The sequence below is a fragment of the Thermobia domestica genome, chromosome 7, assembly GCF_964235325.1.
Source record: "Thermobia domestica chromosome 7, izTheDome1.hap1.1, whole genome shotgun sequence".
In the NCBI taxonomy this organism is placed as follows: Eukaryota; Metazoa; Arthropoda; class Insecta; order Zygentoma; family Lepismatidae; genus Thermobia; species Thermobia domestica.
The window spans coordinates 85,856,996-85,883,778 of NC_137460.1; the positions used below are offsets into that span (position 1 = coordinate 85,856,996).

The 26,783-nt window shown below is 37.1% G+C and overlaps 1 protein-coding gene across 1 annotated transcript in view; it reads left to right on the forward strand.

The window, feature by feature from the left end:
* The first annotated feature begins 2,609 nt into the window (after positions 1 to 2,609).
* Positions 2,610 to 26,783, forward strand: part of LOC145690261 (band 7 protein AGAP004871-like) — an 82,047-nt gene continuing 57,873 nt past the window's right edge. Inside the window, exon 1 of the mRNA XM_081764988.1 lies at positions 2,610 to 2,740. The gene's annotated coding sequence lies outside the window, so the exon portion shown is untranslated. The remainder of the gene's footprint in view (positions 2,741 to 26,783) is intronic.

A 26,783-nucleotide genomic window follows, 5' to 3' on the forward strand; every position in this document is an offset into this window, starting at 1 on the left:
AGTGTAGCCTACATTTATTCTTATTTATCCATCTTTAGAACGGTTAGGCACCAGTAAATATGTTAGTATTCACTATTTGACTGGTCTTTAGTACAGGGACATACCTTATCAGGAACTCTTTTTCTTTTATGTACTAGATAAAGTTCATTTTGTTTGTCTCTACTTTCCCCGTACCAAATTTCAAGCTTCAGGGCAAACTGTAATTATATATTTTTTTTCATTATTTCAATGTTTCTGGGATAAGTAAATGATATCCAGCAAATATTTTTAATATCAGAGTTTTCTATACAAAATAAAACATATTTTTGAAATAGTTACATTAGTTACTTTTTTCTGTATTTGCTATAGTACCATTTTCAAAATTCTGTATCTGCGGCTAGAACTGCAGTAGAAACATGAAACTTGGACCTATCAGTAGGCAACAGGCACTCTGTCCCCACTTTCCCTTCTTTATTGTCCGTGTTAACATATGAGAGGAAACAGGGTTGTCCCTACTTATCCCAAAAGGCGGGGCTAAGTAGGGACAGTAACTGATTTTTAATAAACATTTTATTGGTGAACAAGTATTTACATAGTGTCAAAATTGACTCTATGGTTATCAAGTGTACAAACCAAAGTTAATATGTCCATACTTTCAGTTTGATAATCCGAAAACCATTACTGGTACAGTTATTGAAAGTTGAACGTTGAACGTTTACCCCAACTACCCCTATACACTTTTTCTCCTCGCTCATAATTCTCTGCATATTCGAACATTCAACCCACAAACATTGCAATTCTCTCACAGAGCCCACAGTCTTTTTGTGCTTTCACGTATTTTTTTTTAATAAAAGAGTACAAAACTCCTGCTGTTTTCCTTTATGAATGTGTAATCGGTGTAGTAACAGGAGCGTCATTTCAGCTTGTGCTTGAGGAGGAGGGGGTAAGACCCCTTGATATAAGTAAAATTTTGCGTTTTTCACTGTTTTACTACTATTCTATTGATAAAATCAATATAAATTTCAAACTTAGGAGGGCAATTGCCCCCTGCCCCCCCCTAAATGACGTCTCTGAGTGGTAAGGAAAATGCAATTAATTAATCTTTCTTCCAAGTGCAAAACTAAAGAGACGTTTGTCACCTTTCGAAGGGCTACATTCATAGATAATGCCCACTTAATCTTTGATAATATTTCCATCTTGATATAACTCTTATCCATAAACATGGTTTGAAATCTTCTTAGAAATAATGTATCTTGGACAAAATCGTTTATTTCTGTCTTGTAGAACATGTCAGCCCTTTCCTGCTGTCAACCTTCCTATCCGCTGATTGTAGAGATGCCAGCAGAACTAGGGCAAACGTTAAGTTGTATATCAAATTTTCAAATCTAACTTCACGGGAGGAGCAGTTTAAATGTATATACTTAAGACTTTGAATGTGATAGACTGCCAATTAAAAAATTCATTTTTAGTTAAAGCATAAGGATGATATCAGAAAATTTACCCCCGAAGAAATTTCAGTACATTGAGGGTGAAAAGTAATATATTTATTAGGAAAATACTGAGAATCCGCATTGAGGACAATGTACGGTAGCTATGGGGAGGGGAAATTCCCTTGGACCATCCTCTGAAATCATCACTGAGTTAAAGACATGGGGCCTTATGCAGTGTCATTCTGATGCATGATTAGTGATATACTAAAGAGTTCGAGTAAGATACAGGGCGTCTCAAAAGTCCCTTGACATAGGGTACTAACTCTGTTATTATCAGGGTTACAACAAAATTTAAGAGAGGAAACCGTCTCCAAATATGATGTTTTCAATCTAAAGTGAAGGATTTTTTTAAAATCGAACAAACCGTGTGGGATGTGCACTCTTTATGCGCTCAATGTTAACTGAAAATGCATCGTTGCTATTTACTTGGACCCACAACATAAGTGAATGAAGTTATTATTTTTTAGGCTAATATGTCAATGGCCAGCCCCCATTTCAAACAGTAACTTGTTACAATAGTGTAATCACGTGGTCTTGTAACACTAATCCACATATTTGTAGCTAGTATTTTATTCCTGTAGGTTCGAGAAACACACACACTTGTAGTACCACTAGTGTATGAACAAGTCCCAGATCTTCCAACCGTCTTCTCCAGTTTTCAGACTGTTTGTACAGCGGGAGACACTTCTAAATGGTACACCTTAGCCGTAAATCTCCATATGGCTGTACCATTTAGAAGTGTCCCCCGCTGTACCAGGCGAATTGTTGACGTTATGACTAATGCTACTGTTTTACATAAGAAGTTATTTAACCTACTTGCTATAAAATGCTATTATACTATTAAGAAATATTTAAGTTATTCATTAAATGAAGAGTTGGTAACAGATACTTACTCCCGAGTACATGCTAGGTGTAGTAAAAACGGTTACATAATTAGGATCTAAATGTTCAAGTTTATATACTTGATATCTTTCGTTTTTAGAAAGATGCATACGTACAACATTATGTATACCTTCTGCTACCTGATAATATTGTATATGTTTTATTGACTATTTATGTCAGTAAGTGCACACAAAGATGTAGGCCACTGAACTTGCTGGTCCGAGCCATAATAGTTTAATGACCTACTAAAGAAAAGAAAGAATATATACTTCACAATATACAAGTAAAAGTAAATATTTTAAAAGTCACGAACTATATTGCTTTTATCAAGAATAGGTGGAGTTAACTAACGAAAAATATAAGAAGCAACTTTTATATTGCAGAAACTGGTAAAAACATTTAATCTTAACTAAGTAACAAAATAATTTTAAGCTTAGCATGCATTGCTGATTTAGTCCGAATCCTTTCTGGTCCTCATGCTTCTTTAAATTCTACCAATGTTTACATCATTAAAGTAATTCATACTTAACCCATCAAAGTCTAATTAAAGATAAAATCTGATAAAGGTTACCTGATAACTCGACATATATTGTACATATATGTTTGGTTAGCCTCGTGCCATATGATTTCTGGTAAAGCATCTTTCACCTGAAAGTAATAAAAATCCATAACTATTATAAATAAATAAATAAATAAATATATACGTAAATGAATTAATGAATATATACAAATAAATTGATATGTACTAAGTGAAAGAAAGCAAACTTAACCTAACCTAAACTAGACCAACCTGGGTGTAGAAATGCTTGAATTCAGTGCTATGATCAGCCGAAAATTTGTCGGAAGAATGAAAAACAGGGGTTAAATTAAAAAGTTGGGCTCCGTTTCCAGCGAAATTTTTAAAATTTACAGGAAATATATGGATAATTTGATCGTTTGTGTGCTTGATAATATATAAGAGTCTCGAAAAATCTGTTTATTTGTTATATATAAGCGGTTATAAACATGGGACTATATGGCGAGCGGAGGGAACTACTTGGCGCAAGGTAACTGAACACTTGCATTGTGGGAAAGAAACGAGCATTTATGTTACCAACATGGCGAATGTACAAGGGCAATGAACTAGCAGTTTTAACATTTGTGAAGGAATACATTGATAATGAGCAAAATCTTTTAAAAGTTTGTTAAGAGCGCGGATTAATGAACCTAATAACAAATTGCAGAAAGTGTGGAAAGGAGATAACAGTGAAAAAGCTTGACGAAAGCGGACGCCCAACTTCGGAATATATGCCAAAAACAGCCATAACTCGTAGGGATGCGCACGAGTCGAGACATATCTCGAATCTCGACTCGACTCGACTCGAATTCGAGTCGAGATTCGAGTCGAGACACACTCTGTAAAATTCGAGACGAGTCGAGACAAACGTATTTCTCGACTCGAATGTCTCGAAAATTTTTCTATAATTTTTAATATTATTTTGAAAAAAGTGCTCGATCAGAAACACTTGGCACGAGAATTTCGGAAACTGCAGGACTTGTCAGGTGTTCGAGGAGTGGTATGGTGATTGTCTTCAGCAAGTGGCGAAACCAAGGGGAAAAGACGTCTAAATGTCGAGGGGTTGGGTGCCCCCACCTCATTACAGATGTCGAACGTCGTAGGCTGGGCAGACTGGTAAAACAGAACAGGCGGCGAACTGCGTCGGAACTAAGATCAGAGTTTAATGCTGGGCAAAGTACAAGTGTGCCTGAACTAGTGTTGTCAAATTTCCGGAAATTTTGAACTTTTTTTTTTAAAAAATGTTTTTTTCGATTTTCCGGAAAAATTGAAAAAAGAAATATGTTTGTATTTGGTTAATTTTACTAGTAATGATACCTCTCTTTTTTTTTCAAACACGCGAAAAATTTAAGTTCAAAAATTTCAATATTGCGAATATTAAAAAATAGCACTCGAAAATAAAACCATTCCAATTATTATCTATATATTAAAATACTAGATTTACGCGTATATGTTTCTCCTCACAGAAAGGTTTATATGTTTGTCTTCTATCCTTTCAACAATGAGATCTCAAACCCACAAGTGCTAGAAACGTGCCGTTTTCATTTGTCGATTCCCGGCGGGAGCTCATGTGGTTCGGATTCCACGTTAATCAGTAGGTCCACGTCTCATATAGCCTAGCTGCTGAACAGGACGTTAAACTCAACATCAACTCATTTGTCGATTCCAAATTTTATGTAAATTGTCCAGTTCTAATTGAATATTTTTATATAAAAAAAACATGGCCATTAGTTCTTTATTACATTTATAGGGGTATACAAGAAGTACTGTGGGGGCGCGGTGACTCAGTGGTAGGGCGTTCACTTCCGGTGCATGGGGTCCCTGGTTCGATCCCAGATCGCGCCGTGTGGACTTTGTGGTGGACAAATACCATGCTCGTGGGTTTTCTCGGGATTCTCCCGTTTCTTTCCAGTTTCTTCATTCCACCATTTCATTCATTTCTCATCATCACCGTCTTCTTTAGCCTAACCGCTATAACCGTGGGACGTAAAACTAAAGATTTCATTTCACTAGAAGTACTGAAATTTCTGAAAAAGTAAAGCATCATACCCTACGAGTTATATATTCCAACATCACATAGTTGTATATAGGGGTTGTACATCTGTCAGGCGTTTGTTTCATGGCCAAATGATAATGAAAACGAAGGATAACCATTTCTCCAGTCTAAGATTAATCTTCATTGTTTGGTAAGGTTTCTTTCAATAAACACCGTTTATCACTGACATAATTAATTGTGTGTGTGTGTACTTTATTTACTTATTAAATAATGCATGCAAATGCATACATACACGATATGGGCATTCAGTAAATGGATACTTGAATATTTGAATTCAATTATCTATACAAGCCGGCTACGAGTCTTTTGTCCAAACTACTCTTTGGGATGAGCTTCTTACCAGATGTGTAGCCTACCGAAGGACCACACATATGTTATCGAAACTATTGTGCTTTTTTTTTTTTTTTTTTTTTTGCTTTGGCAGAAAGTTCTGTAGATATCGAAGCCCGCCAGTGAAGCCATATCTAGCATCTTGGTGCTAGATCTAGCATAATTCACTCCCATTTAGCATATAACATCTTGACTTTAGCATCTTGGCAAAATCTCATTCTTTCCTCTGGAGAACAGAAAAAGAACGAAAATTTTGATGGCTCACTGACCGTTGGGAATTATCCCTTAGTTGAAGCGATGGTTGGAGTAATAAAACCAGTTAGTATTTCCGCTGTTGTATTGTTGAATTCACAGAAATGTTCAAAAATAAGCAAAACGTGACTGTACACGATGTTTACTTACCCATAGTTTTATTATTGTCAACTGAACCCTGAGTGTCTGGGATGTTTCAGTCCCTTCCCACTTTACAACTTGAGAGGGGAGGGGGTATGACCGCTAAAAGAAATGCTTCAGTGCTGCGTCGGAAGCGGCATGTTTTGTATATATTTCTTAAAATGTTATCCATTCTTGAAGTATAAATTCCCTCTTCCTCCCCTGATTCTCTTTCCAATACAGAGAACCGATTCTTTAAATGAAGAAAGAACCCTGAACCCTCCCGAAAATGCAAAAATGAATGATGCGTACAAATAACAAATCTGTGGATGAATCAAATAATGCAGATACATGAGAAGATGATGACGAAGATAACAGTGTTTGATGCAGCGCAGTCTACCACATGTAAATAGATTTGAAGGATTCATATTTGTGTATGTGTACGTGTGTATATACTTGTTTCTGAGTATTTATATGCGCGTGTGTCTTGTAATTGTTATATTAATATCCACTGGATTAAGTGAAAGTATAAAATTTATTTGATGACTGCCAAATTGACGTCACCTTGGTAAGTCATTATTTTTTAATATTTAGTAATATTAAATTAGATTATAGTTTAGCGTCGTTTTCAGGAGCAAAGCTCTACAAGACGTGAACGTACAGTTTAACGTCGGATTTGAAACACATGAGCTCCTACCATGAATTGTTCGAGAAAGGCGCATACGCTAAGCACATAGCAACGGGGAGCTCAACATTTAGTGATATGTATATTAAGTTGTAAAATTATATTCGTTTAATTTTCACTAACACAATCTTCACAATGTAAAGCATTCGCTAGGCAAGTTATCTTGTTTAAAAACAAAAAGCCTATCTCTTATGTTTCCGTCTCGGGGTTGGACTGCGGGATGATAGAAATCCGAAAGAGATGTTTTTATTATATTTTGTACAGTAGATCTACTCCTTCATAATCTCCGTGTTTGATAAGAATGAACCTACCTGGCTCACGTATACGTAATATAACAAACCATGCGTATTAAATGCAAGACTAATATAGCAAACATTGAAGATGCCCCCTAGAAAATTTTCTTCGACCGCCCATATCTGGAGGTACAAAATTTCGCAACTTAGTGGATACGATGTGGATGTATTCAAAGTCTACTGATTTACCCATAAAATTTAAATTTTATAACAATATTCTCAGTGAATACTAACCTGAGGAGAACTATTTTTTTTATTTCGATCGCTAAAGGAGGTTTTTTTTTCCCACCAGGTCTCGGTAATCGTCTGGCACGAAAACTGAAGTTTCTACAAGTGTTTCCCCAGCAATTTTTTTGAGAAAGGGGTCCTCCAGGAGCGTTATTTAGGGTGTAATTCCTGCGTTTGTTATATACATATATAGATATACATAGATATAAATATAGATATACTGTATATATATATATATATATATATATATATATAAAGATAAGTAGGAGCGGGTCTTTAAAATTAGTTCGGAAAGATAATATGAAAATCTGGCATAATTTGCAAGAATCTATCTAGTCTAATATAAATAAAATAAGTAGTTTGTTTGTGTTTGTCTGTCTGTATGCAGCCTGGGGACCAGACGAGTGGACCGAGAGTTACCAAATTTTAGTCAGGGGTACTCTGTCCCAGGCCCCAGATCAAGACGAATCTTTTTTTTTTTTCAAAATTCGAACCAGGGGGTCTCAGGGTGCGCTTACAGGGACATGTAAAAGTGGTAGAAAATGGCAGATATTACTGTCGAATTCATAGTTTTCGCGGTCGCTGAAATCAATGGTGAAACTCTGATCACATTAACTTACAAATTCACCCTATTCGGGCCGGTGGTCACCGGGGGGGGGGGGTCGGATACCGAGACATGTAAAAGTAATCCAAAATGACCGATATTAGTGTCAAATCTATAGTTTTCACGGTCACTAATATCGATGGTGACACTTCCATTTGCGATGACTTGCAAATTAAGCTATAATTGTATGCGGGCCGGGAAAAAATCTTTGTTTTGCGTCCCACGGTTATGCCGGTTAGGCTAAATGAGACGGTGATGATGAGAGATGAGTGAAAGGGTGGAATGAAGAAAGTGGGAGGAAACGGGAGAACCCCGAGAAAACCCACGCACACGGTGTTTGTACACCACAAAGTTCACTTGGCAGGGGCTGGGATCGAACCTGGGACCCCAAGCACCAGAGGTGAACGCTCTACCACTGAGCCGCCGAGGCCCTCAATGAGGTTGGAAGCTGGTCAGTCATGGCAGGAGGTGGCCCATGCCATAGGAGTGGCACAGAGTGTGATTTCTCGATTGTGGAATCGATTTCAAACAACTGGAAGTATTCGAAGAAGACAAGGACAGGGCCGTCCACTAGCAACCAAAGCCAGATACGATCGTTATCTCTTGTTAACAGCCCGTCGAAACCGACGTCAGAATATAACTTTGCTGCCGCGAATCTTCCGAACAACAACAGGACGCACAGTATCTACTCAAACGGTCCGCAATCGCCTTCGAGAAGGTGGTCTCTACGCACGTAGGCCTATTGGTGTGTGTCCCATTAACTGCATGACACCGTGTTGATCAAAGAGCGTATTCGGAGGAACATCGTAGGTGGGGACGCAATGAATGGGGCAATGTTTTGTTCTCTGACGAGTCTCGATTCAGTGTAGAGCCTGATAATCGACGTGTTTTCATCTGGAGAGAGTGTGGAACACGACACAATCCCATGTTTGTGCGAGAAACATCCCAGTATCATGGTGGTGTACTGATAGTGTAGGCAGGAATCAGCATTGGTGGGCGTACTGAGCTCCACATCATCCGAAATGGCTCTTTGACGGCTCTCAGATATAGGGATGAGATCACGAAAACTCTTGTTCTTCCTTATGCTGGTGCCATTGGTGATTCGTTCCTTTTTATGGATGACAATACTCGTCCTCACATAGCTCGGTTAGTGGATGATATGCCGGATGCTGAGGGTATCGCTCGGATGAAGTGGCCAGCATGCTCTCCGGATCTCGTTCCAACTGAGCATGTCTGGATAATGCTTGGCAGACGAATTGCCGCTAGGCCAGTAAATCCAACAATCATTCCAAAGCTGGAAGTCGCTCTTCTGGATGAGTGGCACAACATCCCCCAAGAACTCATCGATAATCTGATTGAATCCATGCCACGCAGGTGCGAGGCCCAGTTGGCTATTCGAAGTGATCTTATGACATATTAAGGAACAATCAGTGTTGTTGCCTTGCCTGTTTGTGAGCAGTTCGAGAGGTGCACACATAACCGTCTTGTGTCATGAGCCATGTGAACAAGGTTTTCCGTGCCCCAACACCAGTATGTGCCCCATTTTTCTAGTGTATCTTAAAGTATTCCTTCTTGTATGATAATATGAGTCAAACACAAGCTTATTCATACACTGTCTTAAGGTCTTGTGTGATATTTCAGCTGAACCTCTAATTTTTTTGAGCATTATATACAGTATATAAGCCCATTTTATGCAGTGTATACTTGAGTGTGAAGGGGGAGGCTATACCACCCTTGGATCCGCCTCTGTATATATATATATACATGATCGAAAATGGCCTCGAATCCATACTTGCTGAGATGAACAGAAGATACCGTTTAAATCTACAAATTCAGCCCCATTAGTACTCTAAGGAGGATGGTGACATGTAAAGATAATTGAAAATTATCGATATTAATGTCAAATTCATAGTTTTGAGGCTCCACAAGTTCATTGGTGACAGTTTTGGTGCCCTTTGTGTCCAAAAATGAAACGTATTCTCCCCGTGCGAAGAACGGATATTCTGCTAGTCTGTAATAACCAACGGAATTTTCTTTTAATATATTTCTCGCTTAACAAATTTACTCACTTGTGCGGTATATGTGTGTAAAGTAGAATTAAAACCTGTTGCTCTAAGTATTTTTCCGTTAGCGAAATACATTGTATATACACTAGGACGTCGATAATCCTAACGTCAAAAATCCGAACGCGGTCCCTAGAAGCTTTTTACATTTTGTCTTAACGCTAGCGATAAACAAACAATAGCGTGTCTATCGACGTTATGTGAAGTCAGTGTTTTTACAAAAGTTCATTTATATGAAATTTTATTTTTATTTTTTCTTAGGCCTATAAGTTTTAAGTGTGACTTAGAGTACAAGCAAGTTCTTCAGAAACATTAAATGTAAGTAGCCTTACGTACGGTATTGTAATTACTGTATGTACTAAATAACCACTGTATCGATAGAAGAACATACCGTACAGTATATGTAAGCCTAAAAGACATTTTCTTGGTCATTTTCGAAAATCCAAACAATTTGAAAATTCGAATACCTGTGGTCTTAGTTCGGATTTTCCACTTCCCACTGTATATGTTGCAGACATGTTACAGCAAGTAAGATCACTAGCATCAGGCCAACAAATAGTTTTTAAACTACATTTTCCTGTTTTTGCCAATATTTCCGAACAAATGATTTTTTTCTAATGGTTTCAAAATTTCCGGAATTTTACATAGAACAATGAAGATATCTCTATGAAATATATGTTTGATTTAACATATTAACTAAAATGATTCTGTGATTAACAAGAATGATGATTCTGATAATACCCAAATTTTCCGTTTTTTCCCCAGCTCGGGAAAACAGTAAAAAAACTGTTTTTTACCCAAAATTTCCGTTTTTTTACAGGCCTTCACAACACTAGTCTGAACACACAGTGCACCGAACACTCCTAACGATGGCGAATGCTAACACCACGACATCGGCAACTATAACTGAAATGAACACGTGACCATCACCACTTGACCTTGGCATAATGGCAGAGCATTGCATTGTCTGATGAATCCCGATATCTCCTTCATCATGACGATGTGTGGGTGCGAATCCGTCGTGTTCAAAGGGAACAGCTCCTTGACATCTGTACTGCGGGACGGAGACAAACTGGCTGCGGCTTAATTATTATCTAGGGAACATTCAGGTGAACATCCATGTGTCCAGTGGAGCTCGAGCAAAGCACCACGACGGCCGAGGTGTCGCACGCTGCTTGCAGACTACGTACACCCCCTTCATGACGGCCATGTTTTCCATCGGTAGTGGAATTTTTCGACAAAATAATGCACCATGTCACAAGGCCAGGAGTGTGATGGAGGGGTTCGAGGAACACAGGAGCGAGTTCCAAGTGATGTGCTGGCCCCCAAACTCTCCGGATCTGAACCCAAGCGATCACATCTGGGATGTGATTGAACGTAACGTGAGGGTGCATCACCCCCTCCCCGGAATTTACGGGAATTAGATGACCTGTGTGTGCATATGTGGTGCCAACTCTCTCCAGCGACCCACCGAGGAACATTGCGACCATGCCAAGACGCGTTGCCGTTGTTATTCGTGCCAAAAATTGGACATACTAACAATTAGGTAGATAGTCATGACGGTCTGGCTGATGTGTGTGTATATTTTAACTCGTATATTTTGTCTCGACTCGAATTTCGAGACGTCTCGACTCGAATTCGAGTCGAGTCGAGACAGAGACTGTCGAGTCGAGACACGAGTCGAGACAGCACCATATTTTCGAGTCGAGACACGAGTCGAGACAACATTTTCTCGAGACGAGTCGAGACAGGCTTAAATCTCGACTCGACTCGACTCGAATGCATCCCTAATAACTCGAGAACAAAACATCGCATATAAGTCAAGTAAAAGGAAATATCCATTCTTTTAAGCGTAGATTCCATTAATGCACAATTAACTATGTGCAGGGGAGGCGCAAGGGTGACCCCCCCTAAAGAACCAGAGAATTCCTGAGATATTTTATCAATATTTGAATAAAAAAAAATAAACAATCAAGTACAACATTTTAACAAACAAAAATTATAGTATAGATCGTTTAAGTTAGAAGAACATTCTTAGAATTCGATAAGAAGCAGAAATACACATGTTTCATTCATTTTGTCTTGGTAGCTACCAGTGGCGGCCGGTGGATTGTAGTTTCGGGTGTTGCAGTATGAACGATAAGAGACAGAAGATATAAAGTGGACTCATTGACTAATCAGCATACCTTTAGATGCAAATGCTATGTGACATGTTATATTAAATAAAATTCTGTTTTTTAAAAATAAAGAAAATGCAGAACATTTTATCCGATTAATCACCTTAATTAATTAGTAAGTTCATTCTCCTCTCTTTGATTGGAGCAAATCTGTCTAACACATGCTGGTTGAACTCTGGTATTCTTATTGTCAGGTCTTTTTCGATGGAAAGCATAACCTTGGGACATTCAATTCCTTGAAAGTGTCAATTCTTTTCAATGTGGAAGAAAGCTTTTCTTATTTTGCTGACGCCATAATTACAGTTAATATTAATTTCAGAAGCTTTGTAGATTCACTATTTTTTTTCTAGATTATTGCGAACGATTCATTCTAGCAAACTCAGTCCCTGACAGTGATCCGAATTCCTCTTCAACGTTGACTGAAGAGAGTTCGTAGCAGAGATTAGTGTTATAAAAAAATGTACATTGAACACACTTTATTCACAGTTTATCCAGGAAGATTTAAAATAAATTGAGGAAATGTATCTAGTGCAAACATAAGATATCCTATAAATTTAAACTGATTTTTTTTCGAACACTCTTCGGAATTGCCCTTTACTTGTTTTGTCTAAGCCTTAATTCCAAGTTTTTCCTCAGTTGAAAGCTGGTCAATGTTTTTTGTAAGTTATTTACAGAAGTCATGGTATACAATCCATTCAGAGTTTGTAGGTTATTTACAGAATTAAAGCACACACAATAAAATTAAATCTAATAATTAAAAACCAAACAGCTGATACAAAAGAGGTACTGGTATATGAATTCCAAATGTCACATATTCATACATCAACACACACATGTACGTAAAAGAAAAAACTACATTCCAAATCATCCGTCTTGGTTGTTACGCAATGCACGATGAACACAATATACTTCCACATGAGGCGAAACAATGCTTATCAATGTCATATGTTCTGGAAAGGAAACCTCGAAAACCGCCAGATGTAGGATCAGCATGTAACAGAAGCCAAAAATCAAAGAACATCAAAACAAACAGCATTGCTAGTTCTACGCCCAGAAATGTTAGCTGGGAGGGGTCCAAAGTATTTAAGGGAGGTCCAATACGTCTACGCAATATGGAACCTGTCTTATACTGGACCCGAAAACACACTAAGTAATTCTTAATTACTATCACCTATATTTTTAGAAAAATGATAGAACGATTATTTTCTTAAGACAAAAAAAGAGTACATGATGAGGCGTAAAATAAAATATTTAGCCTACATCAATCATTGCTCTGCTAAAGAAGTATAGTTCGTTAGGAATGCCTACAAATGTTAGTCAAGTTTCGAAATTTTTCGGAGATCCGGACCCGGTGGCTACGTCCCTGAGCATTGCTAACTAGTCCCAAATTCAATGTGGCGTTCCCCATCATACAGTTTCATGTGGAAATTATCAAGAGTATAAAATATACTGACTTTATAAAAGAAATATGTATATATTAAAATACTATCCACAAGGGGGGGTTATTCTACATACTGACTTATTAATATTTGATTCACAAATTACTGTAGAAGAAGCCTTCATTATCAATATAAGCTAAGAATTAACTTTTAAATGCGGGTCTACTTTCATTTGTTTTCTGCTCTACTAGATATTTTCTTTGTTATTTTGTAATTCTGCAATCACTTTTTTTTAATTGTCATTATATTGATTTGCTTCAGTATGGTCCCGTAATTTAAAAATATGAATGCATAAAAACAAATTACATTTGTTAATTGCTAGTGAAATAAAATTCAGAAAACTTATTTAGCGCGAAAAACCTTCTCGTTCACTGGAAACCGTGCTGTGTTGCAGAAGCACTGCAACGACCAGTCCCTTTAACTTCTGAGATAGGGGAAAGGAGACTTAACATTTGCTCCAATTGCCGCGCTGAAGGAATCTGGTCGTTATATGCTCGCTGCAACACAATATAAATTAGAGACACTGTTACGGATTATTTTTCGCTTTTTAAAACGGATCAACGGAACAGACAGTTACAGAAGTAAAAAAAAATGTTATTTAAAGTGTATATATGCGAGTATTAAAATGTATTTTTTCTGTTCTTTACAACTATTGATAATAATATTTTTCTTGAGATACTTTGGTCGTTGCGCAACGCTGCAACACTAACATTAGCCGCCACTGGTAGCTACATATGAGTAAAGTCTCGGGAGGACGAACGGTCTCTCCGATGGTTACATCCCTGACTGTATGACTCATCACTTACGAAAAATATTGTAATATGGATGATGTGTGGTTATTCGCAACTTTTATAAGCATACTTATCAAGAATGTCTTGCACTTTATAAATAATGCACCACTTTGATTTCTTTCTTCTCAATTTTTAAAACTGAGAATTTATCCATTGTGCGTTTACATGCCTGAAATAATGCAATATTGAACTTCTATTATACGACATCTTTTATCTTTACCCTACATGAATGTTTCTCTCTGTCTCTCTCTCTCTCTTTCTCTCTCTTACTCTTGAAATTACCCTTGTTGAAGTTTTATAGCCACATTCCCTTCAGAAGAGGTTACGATCACATGAAAAGAACGCCAGCATAGATGTTGGGAGGATGCCATACCAATTGCTCACCGTCATTTATTCGAGGTGTGTTCATCGAACATTTGATTGGCAAAAATACATTTATTGATTTGGAAATTCGAAACACTAATCCCATTCAGAAGTAGTCTCCTTACAAGTAAGGGACCATATGGTTGTCGCGCAAATCAGATGCAGACATACGCCATCTGATTGAGCATGAAAAGATATGGAGAACACAGAAATTTAAGGTGCTAAGGGCCATAGGGAGCGGAGGGAGGAAATTGGAAACATTGAATGTCGGCAAAATTGAAGAAAGTCAGGTATGACGGGGAAAGTTAATTTCTTGCAAACAGGGAAAAAAAATCAACCAAAAGAACGAAATTAAACATAACAAGGGCATCAAGGACGAAGAAAGACCATAATCAGGGTTGCCATCCGGACCGCAGTGTTGCCAGCGCTGCATAACATTGATATGGAAGGTATAGCACAGTATAGCAATTCATGCACAAGGAAAAATACTAGTAACACAAAAGACAATTGAAAAGACTCTGTACACGTGCGTAAAAAGGTTTAACGATAGTCGTGAGTAAATAATGTACATGAGGGAGGACAAATATAGACATGAAAGTGAAGGGGGTACACATTGCTTCCACATATGTATGTTCTTGTTTCGGAACCCAGTGGTAACTTTCCAGCGCGCATGGTCGCTGAATTCTCCAATGTGAAAGCATATGCAAGCAGATCACCGAATATGACCAAACGGGATTTGCAATTGCAAATCTTCCTGAAGAAGTTTTGTGGCCCGATCTTCAGGTTAAGGATCGTGTTTTGCTTTTGGTTGACTCCTGGACTCCAAACAAGGATGACACTCTTTACAACATGACAGTTCCTGACGGTGTTCAGTTCTACAAAAAGCTGATTCCTCCAAAGTGTACAGGCCTTATACAACGTGCTGATGTGTTCTTGTTTCGTCCATTCAAAAACATGGTGAAGTTCATCACAGATACGTTAGTGTTCTCCAGTATTAATGTGTGGCAACGTGAGAACTTTCTCCGCCTTCAGTCATTTGTTCGTTACCAGTTTTCCTCTAGGCGATTCCAAAAGATGATACGCTTTGCGTTTTTCAAATGTGGCTACTCCAATGAACATCCTGGACAGTTTGAAACACCTTCCGCATATTGCTTTGAAAAAGGACTCACAGAGGAATGCTGCAGAGACGCGTGTGACCAGCTTGCTTTCATCTTTGTGCTCACTGCGAGAAATGTTTGTGTGTTGACCACGCATTCATTCGTGATCTTCACGTCAACTGCAATTAAACTACAAATGGTGCGTACTGTTCTCTATTTTCCTCCATTTGTATTCACGCGGGTGTAATATACACTCACGATTACGTTAAACCTTTTTACGCACGTTTACAGAGTTTTTTTCAATTGTCTTTGTGTTACTAATATTTTTCCTTGTGCATGAATTGCTATACTGTGCTATATCTTCCATATCAATGTTATGCAGCGCTGGCAACACTGCGGTCCGGATGGCAACCCTGATTATGATCTTTCTTCGTCCTTGATGCCTTGTTATGTTTAGTTTCTTTCTTTTGGTTGACTTTCTTTCCCGGTTTGCACGAAATTAACTTTCCCCGTCATTCCTGACTTTCTTCAATTTTGCCGACATTCAATGTTTCCTCTTTCCTCGCTCCGCTCCCTATGGCCCTTAGCACCTTAAATTTCTGTGTTCTCCATATCTTTTGATGCTCAATCAGATGGCGTATGTCTGCATCTGATTTGTGCGACAACCTTATGGTCCCTTACTTGTTAGTAATGCACACACTTCTTCCAGCACTCCAGCCATTTTGGAAACACTTCTGGAACGCAGTTTTTGAAATGGTGAGCAACCGTGCCATCGCATTCCGTATTATGTCTTCTCTTGACTCAAATCGGGTCCCTTTTACTGGCATTTTCAGCTTGGGAAATAACCAAAAGTCACACGGAGCAATGTCGGGTGAGTATGGAGCCTGACGATATACAAGGATGTTGTGTTTGGCACTGAAAGCCCAAGTTCTCGCTCAAAATTGAATGTACCGATCCGATTCAATGGTTTCCACTTGGGCATCACCAAGCTTTTGGCAAAATTTGATATAATATCGCTGGTTAAGTTTTTCTGTCATTTTACAGAAAACTGAAATTTGACTACCGCTTACTACACGTCTTTACTTGTTGGCCGACTGCCAGCAACTGATGCTTTTTGTGGGCAGGAAAAATTCACGAAAGTCGGGAAGTGCTCTCTACGCCGCGCTTCATTGGTTTACTCGAGAAATAATTAGATTCGATACTTTTTGAACACACCTCGTATATATATATATATATATATATTATATATATATATATATATATATATATATATATATATATATATATATATATATATATATATATATATATATGTTGTTACAAACACCTCATATTATGTCTATCATTAAATGATTTAAATGATTTTAATTGTAAGGTAAAAATTGAAAAAAAAAAACACCTTCAAACAAAAACCTAAATCATTCTTATTTTTTCATTTAATATTTATATACACTCATACATCATAAAAAAGAATTAGGCCTAATTTATACTTTTTTTGTTATATTGACAAGCCTAGTCTATTACAGAATGACTTAATTTTGCAGAAGTTGTCTGAATTTCGTATTCATACATTTTGTCTATAATGATATTGTTGTTGATTTTGGTCAAAATGCCTCCTAAATTCATCAAAAATAAAGATTCCTTATATTCGTCTCTGAGTTGTGAATGCAGTCTAGTTTTCATAATTTAAGCTTTGAGGAAGGTTGTTCACATCATGCTTGGAGTCACACGCGTGTGATAATTATAAACTTTGAAAAGTTCTGTGTAAAGTCCTAAAAGATATTCCAGGGTCATATCAAAGACACTTGGAAAAGCAATTGAGGGGGTTAGCGCAACAGCGGTCTAACCCATATTTTTAAAAATGGAGAAAAATCAAGCTAAAGTTAAACACATGTGATTTTTTGTACAATGTATGTATATACAATGTATGACACATTCAACCACTTGTGCTTGCTTTTGTTATATTGTACAAAAAACGACATGTGTTTAAGTTTAGCTTGATTTTTCTCCATTTTTAAAAATACGGGTTAGACCACTGTTGCGCTAACCCCCTCAATTGTACTTCAAACTTGCATTTAATGAGTTTTAAGTTCTTATGTCCTCAGAAATCGTCAATGATTCTACGACATTTTCTGTTAGTTTGTTTTCTGAATCTGAAGAAAAGTCTTCTTCACGTGTATTTTCCTCAAGAGATCCGCCTTCAATCTCATAATCTTCTTCGCAAGACTTAGAATACTGCTGCCAGGAAAGGTATGGCATCAGTTTTCTAGAGCATACAAAGTGTCTCATCGATTTCCTGTCCAAAGGACAGACCATTCATACAGATTATTACCCAAACCTGTTGCAGTGCCTGCGACAACAGATTCAGTTGAAACGCGCTTACAGACTAACGCAGTGTTCTCTTTCTTCATGACTACAAGTCTTGCCACACTGCACTCCAGACATTCCAAAAACTGCAAGTCTGTGGCTTTGAATTTATCCAACATCCCCCTATTCATATTCACCCAACTTTGCATCTTGAAATGTCGTCTGTTAACTGTCGAAAACACATCTCAGTGATAAGCATTTCCGTACGAACGAGGCTGTTATGAATTCTGTGAATGACAGGTTACACACGCAGGAAGAGATTTTTTTCCTAACAATGGGTTGAAGAAACTGGAATACCGCTGGAAGTAGCGCGTTCAACTAGAAGCGGCTTATGCAGAATATATGTATAATATTAGCTCGCAACAATGTTGCCTTCCCTGCCACACAAACAGCTTTTCACCTGACCCTCGTAACAACTAATTTCCTCATTCGTAACAAAAATTACAGAAGGATGATCCATCTATATACGTCCGATTTTAAACCTTCACCCCTGCTAACAAAATCGACCGATCGGAACGATTCAAACAGCAGAAAGCCATAGGCCTTCAGAAGTATCGCGCCAAGTTCGCGCGTGTGTTGTGTGTACTGTACATCATGGTTTCGAAGGTGATCCGGTTTCGAGAAGGCTACGTCGTAGCACTTTTCCACGCCAAGTTTTCCGTGATACAGACTCAAAAACAGTGCAGGGAAGTAAGATGTCTGTTGCGGTCAATGACCATCAATTACATAATTAATCGATATAACACCATGACGTTCCAGCACTTCGTTCACTCAGTAAGGGGAATAGAAAGCGACCGTGTACTTGCGTTGACTCCACCTGTAACTCGGAAGTTAGACCGAATATCTCTGCAGGAAAACTCTTTTGCACAACATGTGATGATAAGACAATTACATATGGCACAGTCAATTCCAAGCCCCAGCCTATGTTTCAAATTGTAGCTCCAGTGTGCAATAATAAGTATTATTCTACGGAACAAAACTGGTTTGAAGAATTTTGTCATTACTAAAAATTTGAAGTCATGGAATTGGAAAACAAAATTGCATCTTTATTCACCAAAACTCCTTAGTTCTACTAAGAATATTAATAATTTAGATATAAAATAAAATATTTGTGCAATGCTCGGAAATACAGTCATGTTAATTTGTGGAAGAAGAGACTAAAATAAAACTAGCTTTGAATCATGTTCGTTACCTTTTCCATGCTCTTAAATAGGGATGCGCACGAGACAAGATTTGTGGCTGTCTCGACTCGAAAATGTGCCGTAAAAGTGAAAAATGTATATTTCTCTATTGGAAGAGCTGTGTCTCGACTCGAATTTTGTCAGGAAATCCTGTCTCGACTCGTCTCGTGCGCATCCCTACTCTTAAAATTCAACTTCTGCCTAGTAGAAGTAATTTGAACGCCACTATTGAAACCTCCAAAACGTTTTTATATATATAATGTTTCAGCTTGCGATGCTGTCCAAGATTTACTAATTAGCAAGTTAAGTTATTGAACAAATCCTAGTGTATCTGCTCATAAGAATTTAGATGTACTTTTGCAGTTGAGATAATTTTTCCCAGTTGTTCTATTTAGTGTTTTTTCTTCCACAATTTCAGTTCAATCTTTGCTTTTCGAATTTACTAATTACACTTCAGGTATATAAGATACCTTCTTTTCTGTTCAGCCGGGATCGATCTCATAGAGGAAAAATTATGTTTACTGCATGTGTTACTTAATAGGAACACGCACTTATTACACTACATTACATACCGAATTCAGGACGGTAAATCGTTCACTTTCTGTACAGGATTAACAAAAAATTAAGTTCGATCATGGTATCATAACAATTTTTCTTCAATGAAAAGCTCTCTCAATTAGCAGTCGTTGCATTCGCTGGGCCCCATACGTGCTTACGCCTGAGAAAAAAGATGACCACATGGATCGGTGTCACTATATGCTTAAAAGGTAATTTTCTCTAGTCAAGTTCCGAGCCGAGTCACTCATCGGCTAGAGCCAGTTCGGTTGGGATCAGCAATCGGCTTAGTTCGGCTCAACCGAGCGGAGCAGTTTTGAACTTGTTTGGCCTGGCCCTATAACTTTTAACAGGCTCGAGCCCAAATACTTATCCTCTGGAACTCAAACCCAGAACCTCGTAAACGATGGCCTTGCCTCCTAGATTTCGCGGATACCGAGGTCGGCAGTAAACTAGTTTTTAGTGTTCAGATACAAATCGCCTATCTTTCATCTTTATACACGGTGTTGTTATAATAATAATAAAGTAGTAGTAGTAGTAGTTGTTGTTGTTGTCTATGTAGGATACTTGAAGCTAGACATAGGATTTGGCTCGTTTCGATTCGAAACTCGACCCAAATTCGAGTCGAGTTGGAGGAAATTTTTCGAGCCGAGTTCTCGAGTCGAGCTTAAAGATATTTGTTTCTAGTCTAGTCGAGTTTCAAAGAAAGCTCGTTTGAACTCGCTTGTGCCCATCCCTACTTAAAAGATTATCGCAGGGGCAAAAGTAAAGACGTTCATTATATCGTCACAGGTGACGAAACGAATTTACAACGATGACCCGGAACAAAAAAAAAAGAAAAAGAAAAAAAAGAAAAAGAAATGACATGGTATTTTGAAAATGAAACTCCATCTTCCAAAGTTAAACGAGCACGGAGCGTGGGTAAATTTATGATGGCATATTTCTTCTCTAAAATCGGTTGTGTAGCAACTATGCAGTTAGATTATCGACGTATAGTGACAGCAAAGTGATACGTTACTTATTGCCTTCTGAGTGTCTTTGAAGTTTGGATATCTGCCCACCGAAATTCTTCACTGTCTCACAATAATGCACGGCTGCATACAACAGCGAAAACTTTGGAGGTTCTACAGGACAGTGGAGACTGTATTCTACCGCACACGGCTTATTCTCCAGATGTAGAACTGAGCGTGACTTTGCCTTCTTCCCAAAGCTCAAGAAGAAGGTCACCGATTTCAAACAAGTGAAGAGGCTATCGCACCGTATAATAATGAAATGTCTAATATTAAAAAAAAAAAAAAAAGAAAGAAAGAAAGAAAAGAAAGAAAAAGAAAGGAAAGAAAGAAAAAAAATTGGAAGTATTTGACTCGTATGACATCAGTCTGAAAATTTGTATGATATCTTTACTATATAAAACTACATGAGCTGACACAAATTATTGGACACTTCCTGTAGGGCTACAATGATTAAATTTGGCATGATTGTAGCTTTCCGGAACTAACCGACAGGAGAATTGCCAAAACTGAATATTTCTTAAATTTTAGGGGGTCTAAAGAGGGGATGAAGAATTTCCCAATGTTATTTAAATGAGCCTTATTTTTGGACCTATAATCTCATGTGTTAGGTACTTAGAATTGGAATAAAAAGTTGAAATTCGGCATGCTTGTACGTTTTCGTTAGCACTACCTAAGTAAATCACTAAAAATAAAAAAAATCCAACTTTAGAGTGGTTTTATAGGGAAATGAAAAATCTTTCCCATGTTATTTATATGGGACATCTTTTATACCTCCAAATTATTGAGTACTTCCTGTAGGGCTACAATGATTAAATTTGACATGGTTGTAGGTTTTCGGAACAAACCCACAGAAAAATTGCCAAAAGTGAATATTTTTAATTTTTAGAGGGTCTAAAGAGGAGATGAAGAATTTCCCCACGTTATTTAAATGGCCCTTTTTCTGGACCTATAATCTCATGTTTTAGGTACTTGAAATAAAAACTTGAAATTTGGTATGCTTGTACGTTTTTGTTAGCGTTACCTAAGTGAGTCATCACAAATAATTTTTTTTAACCGTAGAGTGTTTTTATGGAGAACTGAAAAATCTTTCCCATGTTATTTATATGAGACGTCTTGTACACCATAAAATGTTTTAGGCACTTTCGACAGGATTAGAATGATGAAATTTGGCATGATTATAGCCTTCCAGGACTAACCAACAGGAAAATTGCCAAAAGTGAATATTTTTAATTGTTTAGAGGTCTAAAGGGGGATGAAGAAATTTCCATGCTATTTAAATTGACGTTTTCTTGGGATACAAAATCTCATCTTGTAGATAGTTGAAATAGGAAAAGAAACGTAGAATTATGGGTTCAAGAGGTTCGAGGCTGTAGGCCGAGCAAAGACAGTGTGGGGTCGAAGCCCCCGGATGGGCAAATTCAGGAAATATGAAGACCAAGTTAACGAAATTCACTGTTGATGCAAAGGACGATAGATAAGAAATGCGAGGCCATAGGCCGAGAAAACTCGGGGTCTGGGGCCGGAGCCCCAAGCTAGCCAAAGGCTAGTATGTATATAAAATTATATGAGCTGACAAATTATTGAGCACTTCCTGTAGGGCTAGAATGCTGAAATTTGGCATGATTGTAGCTTTCCGTGACTAACCGACAGGCAAATTGCCAAAAGTGAATATTTTTAATAGGGGTCTAAAGGGTGATGAAGAAATCCCTATGCTATTTAAATGTTGCCTATGTTTTTTAGGATACAAATCTTATCTTTTAGATAGTTGGAAATAGAAAAGAACTGATAGAATTGTGGGTTTAAGAGGTGCGAGGCCATAGGCCGAGCAAAGACAGTGTGTGGGTGTGAAGCCCCCGGATGGGCAGATTTAGGAAATATGAAGAGCAAGTTCACGAAATTCACTGTTGATGCAAAGGCCCATAGATAAGAAATACGAGGCCGTAGGCCGAGCAAACTCGGTGGTCTGCTGACGGAGCCCCCAGCTAGCCAAAGGCTAGTCCTAACTATATATAAAACTACATGAACTGACATAAAATAAAGGGGTACTTCCGGTTGAAGTGGAAAGTTGAAATTTGGCATGATTGTAGCTTTCCGCGACTAACCGACAGGAAAATTGACAAAAGTGAATATTTTTAATTTTTAGGGGGTCTAAAGTAGGCATGAAGAAATTCCCCATGTTATTTAAATGGCCTTTTTTTCTTGGACCTATACTCTTATGTTTTTAAGTACTTGCAATCGAAATAAAAACTTGAAATTCGGTATACTTATACGTTTTCATTAGCGTTACCTAAGTCAATCACTAAAAATAAAAATTTTCAACTTCAGTGTAGTTTTATGGGGAACTGAAAAATCTTCACCATGTTATTTATATGGGACACCTTTTACACCTCAAAATTATGGTGCACTTCCTGTAAGGCTACAATGATTAAATTTGACATGATCGAATTTTTTCGGGACTAATTGACAGGAAAATCGCCAAAAGCAAATATTTTTAACTTTTAGGGGGTCTAAAGAAGCGATGAAGAAATTCCCCATGTTATTTAAATGGGCCTTTTTTAGACCTATAATCTCATATTTTAGGTACTTGGAATTCTAATAGAAACTTGAAATTCGGTATGCTTATACGTTTTTGTTAGCGTTAACCAAGTAAATCCCCAAAAATAAAAACGTCCAACTGTAGAGTGGTTTTATGGGGAACTGAAAAATCTTTCTAATGTTATTTATATGGGACGTCTTCTAATTCTCAAAATGTTTAGACACTTCCAGCAGGATTAGAATGATGAAATTTGGCATGATTGTAGCTTTCGGAATTAACCGACATGAAAATTGCCAAAATTGAATATCTTCAGTTTCTAAGGGGTTTAAAGGGAGAATGAAGAAATCCCCATGTTATTTAAATGGGCGTTTTCTTGGGATACAAAATCTTATCTTTTAGACAGTTGAAATACGAAAAGAAACTTGAACTTGGGTAGAATTATAGGTTTAGGAGTGCGAGGTCGTAGATCGAGTAAATGTTGGGATCAGGGGGCGAAGCCCCCAGCTGGGCGTAATTCAGGAAATGTAATTAAAAAGTAAATTAACGTAATTCATTCTTGTTGCAAAGGCTGATACATAAGACATGTAAGGCCGTAGCCCGAGCAAATGCGGGGGTCTGGGGACGGAGTCCCCATCTAGCCAAAGTCTAGTTTACGTATATAAAATGATAAATTAGCATATTGGAAAGCAAGCATATTCGAGAGGATGTGATCTTCAGAACTGTAAAATTATTAGTTCTAGCACCCTGCATTACATCCCTCGTCGAAATATGTTTTAATTCTCTTCCCTGGAATTCAAATCAAAATGTTTTCTTTGCCGTTATCATTAACAACCACGGTTGTAGTTTTTTGCCCTCTCGATGTTCAATTCACTGGGTTCTTCTGTTTCCTCCCATATTGTCATTCCACCAATTCTTTCATAATCATTTACTTTAATTTAAACATCCGTCATCTTTAGCATAAAGGGCATAGACGTGGGACGTAAAATAAGAAGTTTCATTTTATTTACTAAAAATATTACACACATACCGAAAAAGTTCATCGTTTTACTTTCTTCGCTTCAACGTCTACAGTTGTCACAATTTAGTTTGATAGATTGTCTTTGTTCTCCTCTCTTTTCACAGCTGCACACTCTTCAAGCTTTTCCCCAATGTTTTCAATGTGTTAAATCTTTATTCTGAGTCTACAATAAGAGTCATACCATCTGCAAAGTGAGTACACTTTACTTTTACACTTCCTACCGAAATTCCGCTTTCTTTAATCCTTTTCTCTCCGATCGTAAAAGCATATTGATTGCTCGTATCCTTTGTATATATTTTTTATTGCATTCCGCTTTACAGGACGATGTTCGACTCTGGAATGTGGTACCTTCTCTGTACAATAGTTTAACTGGGATCTTGTGCAAAATACATATCAAAAAAGTCAGAGATTTATATCTGCAACAATGTAAGGCTGCAAAATAAAGGTATCGGATATTGGTGAAGAAAGTGAAAGTAAGAAATTGCAGGGAAAACATTGGTATTTCACTTTCTCATTTTAGTTGTTAATAATTGAAGGGCCTCGCGCAATATTGGCCTTGGCATATTCTATATTTACAACTTTGTGGCAAAAGAGCTGTTTAAGTTCTCAGATAGGTAACAATTAGACTAACTTTGGCACATCCCACAACAAAGAATTTCAAACCAGAAACAATAGATAGAACCAGCTTTCACTTCACCTGGTCCTTCTGTTCATTGACCTCGTAGGCTATATAAATAAGTTAAGTAACTAAGTACGGACAAGTTTTATTTGTCTGCAAATTCATTGCCGCTAGTACATCTTAATCATAGTTACGTCTCTTTCAGTGGAGACTCCTGATTTCCAAGATAGAGAAGTCACATCGGTACAAACATAAACTTTATTACCTGTTACTAATGGGGAAAACTTTTCTAATGTATTCATTCTTTATGGTAATTCTATTCTTCTTTCCTTGTATATTTTTTAAAATATTTTTCTTTGTATTAGTAGTTGGGAAGGCTTTGTGACTGTAATTAGTAGGGCAACCCAAAAGCATAAAAAGCATAACAGCAATTTACACATAGGCTATGGTTGGTACCTTCAACATGGTTGTGGTTGTCTAAGGGTCCAGAAGAAACTAATTTTAAAAGCATAATTTTGGAAAATAAAGCATATTTTAAAGTATATAGCACAATTCTTGGAAAATTCTGTTTAACTGCAAGCTTAACATACTGTATTAACATTTTAAACCAATATTTACAGTACAAAACCTATGAGAACATAACAATGCAACAATGAAAAGCTTATTTTTACTTCTTAATCCTTTAAAGTGGGGAAAAGAAAAAGTGGAAAACAAAAAGAAAATTTTCCGCCAACAATGAATAAACAATAGTTTAATTCTAAGTGTAACTGCGCAGTTATGTATGATGATTCGAAATGTACAAAAAATGCACAAGAACTACACATATGTACCTCTTGAACTTGAGCACTTTCGGTGGCATCTTTTACTTTCCCTTTCTGCATATATGCACCTCTAAGGGGCACAAGTGATTAAAAAACTGATTCGAGTAAAGCATATCTCTTTATAAGTGCATTTAAGTAGAAAGTTCAATAAATATGAAAGAAACTGGGTGCATAAAATATTAATAAATAGATCAAGATATTTAGAATATTTAATATATAGATCTATGCTAAACAATGATTGAAATTTACAATAAAGCATAATTTGGAAAAATATAAAGCCTAATTAAGCAAAAAATAAAGCGTAATATGGATTGCTTTAGTAATTAGAGATGTAATAATGCAGGTTGAGCCTATTCAACATTTCAACGACCCTTTCTTCATACGTCTTTAACTTCTAAACGAAACTTTTCGACTCACGTTTAATTTGTTATTGAATCACCATCTGTATTGAAGAATATGAACCTACTTCAATTTTATGATATAATGTGAACCGTTTGAAGAGCAACAAATTTAAAGTTCCGCATTTTGTTAATTAAATTATTTCTAATTTTTTGTTGAAAAAAACTTTGACAGTTGTTTAATAAAAGTTATTTCGAGGCCGCCAATTTGAGTTGCCTCATATTGTTGTGAATTTGGTACATTGTTGTGTATGTCTTCAATATCGCCAAGAACCAAGGACGCCCATCATGGGGGAAAGGTTCGCCCCCCTAAAGGAAATTATACTTCGGAATATCGAAAACCCAATAGAATTTTTAGAATAATTACATCAAAATTTGAAACTATATTTGAAATGTCGCTTATACTTGCCCCCCCCCCTTGGAAACCACAACATGGGCGCCCCTGCCAAGAACTATTAAAAGCAACTCGTTTACATTTAAAATTTATGAAACAAATAAAATCCTACACCAAAAATATACCTTCATTGCGGACAGCTTGCTGGCAAAAAACACTATTCGCTCACGCACATACGTGTAGAATTCTGCAAAGAATCCTAAACAAAAACGATCCTTTTTATTGACGACAGAATAATTTGTCCATTATAATGGATTGATAATAATTATAATATAATAATTATTGATTTATCGACAAACGGAACATAGCGATTGCGGATTAGTGTTTTCAATTTTAATTGTGTTTCAATATGCAGATTTTGTTGCTTTTGTATTTTTCTGGTATTTCAATATGCAGTTCTTATTAGTTTCATATCGTAACTCTTTCATTTAAATTGACTTTTAATAACTCTGCATCTGTTGAAAATGTTTAGTAGA